Below are 4,332 nucleotides of genomic sequence, written 5' to 3' on the forward strand. Positions count from 1 at the left end.
TGGGGTCCCTGTGTGAAATGAATGCCTCAGTGCGCTCTTTCAAGGCAGACTGTCACGCAAACAACGTCACATGCAACAGAGTCAGTGTAAAAGGTTAGAGACCAAGGAAAGACAGTGAACTGGCTCTGCCTAGTGGGCATTTTTAAAAACATAGCTAATGGCATAAAGGCGGCTGGTGACAGGTAGTGACATTACTGCCCTGGCAGTGGGGGAGGGGGCAGCTGTTGCAGGTGCTGCTTGCTTAGAGGCAGAGTTGCACAGTCTGGAGCTCCTCCCTGTCCCGGTTGCCACCAAGGGCTGAGTGGCCCAAGGGTGGCTTCTTATGTGAACACTCGTAGTAAAGATGCCAACTAGGTCACTGGACCTGTCCTATTCGCCCTTAGTCAAGATGGCAGCATTTGCATGGTCACTCTTATAGCAAAGATGGTACTTAGGCTATCTGCCCTGCCCTTAGCCAAGATGGTGCCTTCCCTGTAATCGATAGAGACTGAGAGATACTGGGAGAGTTTGGCAGCCAGCCTCCATTTTGCTTTTGTTTTGTTTTTGTTGTTGTTGTTGATGATGATGATGTTGTTTAAGATTTTGTTGGAGCCCACTCTGACAGAAATCAGCAAGGGGTACCTGGGAGGGGGCGTGAAAGTATAGGAAATAGCAGATTAAGAGAAATGAAGACAGAAACATAGGACAAACCAAGAGGACTGAAGAGAACACCAAACAGCCCCGAGTTTACTTCTCAGCCATCATACATACTAATTACAGGCAAAAGGCAGAACAAAGGGACTTAGTCAGCTAATCCCTTCCCTGCACTGTCCTAGGGAGGAAGCTCAAGCCGGTGCCTTATCTCATCCAGCTGAGCAGCTTCTCATCTCTAGTGAGGAGTGCCTCATGGTGTATGCATAGTGCCTCATGGTGTATGCCAGCCCAAATCTTAATAGAAAAATGTGCTCTTTCATCTGGACAAAAATGTTCTTTTTGTGGACTGACACAGACATTCCTCACAGCCCTCAAGGTTACTGGAAAAAGCAGAGCAGGCAAACTTGAACTCAAGTGACTTCTTGAAGTCAGAATGGACTCCAGATGGAAACTGAATCCACACGTGGACTCCCACAAGATTTATTTATTTTATGATTACAAGTGCTCTGTCTGCCCTGAAGAGGGCATCCCATCTCACTACAGATGGTTGTGAGCCACTATGATGTAGCTGCTGGAAATTGAACTCGGAACCTTTGGAATAGCTGCCAGTGGTGTTAATTTCTTAGCCATCTCTCGAGTTCCTTTTGGTTTTGTTTGTTTTGGTGCCCTCCCCTACAGGGTTTCTCTGTGTAACTGTCCTAACTGTCCCGGAATTCACTCTGAAGACCAGGCTGGCCTCAGTCAGACACACTGAGATCCATCTGCCTCTGCCTCCTGACTGTGGGGATCAAAGGTGAGCACCACCCCACCCCTACCAGCCTCCACTTTGCTATGTTAAAAAGGTGCTGCAGCCTTCTCTTCCAGGGTTTGAGGCTCAACGCTTTGCCCACCCGTTTTCACTATTCCTGGAAAACTTCTGCTCGCTCTTTCGACTTATTCAGGATGTAGGTTTCCGTTTAAAGGGAACTTTAAACTTTCCTTTAAGGAAAGTGTTCCTGATTCCTTTGGGCCTTTTAATTAGAGACTCCTGTGGTCCAGTGTCAAGGACATAACTTGTTAACTGAGAAACCCTTTGGTGTGACTTGGAAGAACGTAACGCCTGTGAGACAGACGTTTGCCACCTGAGAGCTCTGATAAGAGCGAGAATCAGGCCACTTAGCAGCCCAGCTACTAACCTAGCCAAGGATCGGCCTTGATATGATTAAAAAATAACAAAAACCCAACTAACCCTAAGGTGCTTTGATATGATAGCAACCAGTCACAAGTTGTGAGCCCTGGTGCCCCAAAGCCCAAGCCCCGTGAAATGATACAATGATACAAAGATTGAAACTTTGTGAGCATTCTTTGTGAACCACACTGCCATGTTCCCTAGACACCACTTTTCATTTCTAGCCTGTGTGTTGATACCCCCATCACCAAAAGGACTTGAGACTGCATTGCCCTGGCCTCAGAGATGGTTGGACTTACGGCACTGCCTCTGGGCCCTACAGTCCTGCCTGTCATTGCCAGCCCTTGGCCTCTGCTCTCAATGGCTTCCCGAATCATCGCCCGTGTCCAGTGTCAGCTTCCTAGCCTGCAAGCCTCCAGGGCCTCCTTACTGGAGAACATTTCCCAGTGGAACCAGCGTCAGCATCTGTCCAAACTGTTCCCAGCTTGGAGAGATGTCCGTTTAACTTTTATAGTAACATGACGTCATAAGAAATGTCTGTGTGGATGGGTGGTGGTGATGCTTTCCTTTAACTCCAGCAAGCAAAGGTAGGTGGATCTTTGAGTTCAGTGCCAGCCTGGTCCATGGAGAGAGTTCTGGGACAGCCAGGGCTACACTGTGAAACACTGTCCTGGAAAAAAAAAAACAAACAAAAATAAATATATAAAGCTTGGGTGAATAAACCAAAAGAATCTGAAAGAGAAATCTTGTGCAGACATATGTTCACAGAAGCCAAAATAAACAATTAATGATCTCCCAAAAGTTACACATTTCTGGGTAAAGGCAAAGGGTTTTTTAATGGTCAGCATTTCCTGGACCAGCTTATTTTTTTTCTTTTTTTTAATTATTATTTATACTTCCTCTAATGTTTATTTATTTATTATTTTTTGGTATGGTTTATTTATTTATTGTGTAGAGTGTTCTGTCTGCATGTCTGCTGTAGGCCAGAAGAGGGCATCAAACTTCATTACAGATGGTTGTGAGCCACCACGTGGTTGCGAATTGAACTCAGGACCTTTAAGAAGGGCAGGTGGTGCTCTTAACCACCGAGCCATCTCTCCAGCTCTCCTAGACTACTTTAAAAGGCTTAACCTGGGACTGACTTAACAAACTCAAGCTGGTGACAGCCATGGTAACTTTGTACAAAATGGAGTTACTTCAGTAGCTACGATCCTAATTTAGTTGCAACGATTTTAATTTCAGCACCTTACAGCTCATAGGCCGATGCTCTCCATAGTGAGTAAGCACTCCCGCTGCCTTATTGTAGCCCTTTCTTTATACTGTCGGGCCAGTATCTTCCCATTCCGAGGACGAAGGAACCTTTTATCTACCCGAGTATTGTATCCTTACTGCTGGGTACTGAGTGTGCTTTGTTTGAAATGACGTAATCCTGTTAGTGAACAAATACTGTTAAGCATCCCAGCCAGGTTTTTCTTTCCCTTTTCTCTGTATAAGCCCCCCTTTCCACCTTGTCTCTTCAGTTCTTTTTCTTTCTTGCTTTGTTTTTGTTTTGGGAGACAGGGTTTCTCTGTGTAACAGTCCTGGTTGTTGTCCTGGAACTAGCTCTGTAGAGCAGGCTGGCCTCGAACTCACAGAGATCCTCCTGCCTCTGCCTCCCGAGTGATGGGATTAAAGGCGTGCGCCACCACCGTCCCGCTTCGTCTCTTCGTTTCACTCATTGTAGGATCCTATCTTCATATTCAGGCTCTGGCTCCTCCATCCCGCAACCCTTGAGATCCCTTTGCTTCGGGGCTGGAAAGACGGCTCAGCGGTTAAGAGCAACGGTTGTTCCAGTTCCCAGCTCCCACAGGGATACTCACAACTGTCTGTAACTCCAGTTCCAGGGGATCTGACACCCTCACACCAATGCACATAAAATAAAATTAAATAAAAAGCATGTTGTTCTTTATGCGAATCCGTTTTCATTATTTTTCCCCCACGGTGGCTGGGCTAACAACAACATGAAGATTGCCAGAAAATAACAACGCCATCCCGACCGTGACCCAAAGCTTCCAGACACCGACCCCACGCTCCAGTCCCGCCCCCGGAAACGGAAACGGAAGAGACGAGGAAATCCCGGAACCCAGTTTTTGGGGGATCTGCTTTCCGGCGGAGCGGGGACCCCCTGGCTCGCGTCAACGGGCCCGCGGGGCCGTCGCTCTTGCCGCTTCGGCTCCTGATTGGTCGCCGAGGGCGCCGCCAGGGGGCGGGGCCGGAGACTAGGCGTGCGGCGCGCTGCTCGCGTCCTGCCGGCTCCCGTGTCCGGCTCGCGCCGCTCGGAGCTCCTCGGAGAAGTAGGTCCCGGGTCAGCGGTGCTCGGGGCGGCGGGAGTCCTGCCTGGAGGGGCGTGGAGGCTTCACGGCCGTCGTCCTTCCTGTCCTCCTTCCCGCCGGCTCCGGACGCCTGAGGTGAGTCCCGGTGCCGCCCCGCTGCAGCCGCGGCTCGCTGCGCGCTCCCTCAGGGCACCCGGCAGGCAGGGCCGCCAGCCTCGG

The 4,332-nt window shown here is 49.3% G+C and overlaps 1 protein-coding gene across 2 annotated transcripts in view; it reads left to right on the forward strand.

The window, feature by feature from the left end:
* The first annotated feature begins 4,067 nt into the window (after positions 1-4,067).
* Positions 4,068-4,332, forward strand: part of Orc2 (origin recognition complex subunit 2) — a 31,546-nt gene continuing 31,281 nt past the window's right edge. For both annotated transcript variants that reach the window (XM_005366341.3, XM_026788847.1), the window contains exon 1: positions 4,068-4,248. The gene's annotated coding sequence lies outside the window, so the exon portion shown is untranslated. The remainder of the gene's footprint in view (positions 4,249-4,332) is intronic.

Source organism: Microtus ochrogaster, unplaced genomic scaffold (assembly GCF_000317375.1).
Source record: "Microtus ochrogaster isolate Prairie Vole_2 unplaced genomic scaffold, MicOch1.0 UNK8, whole genome shotgun sequence".
NCBI lineage: Eukaryota > Metazoa > Chordata > Mammalia > Rodentia > Cricetidae > Microtus > Microtus ochrogaster.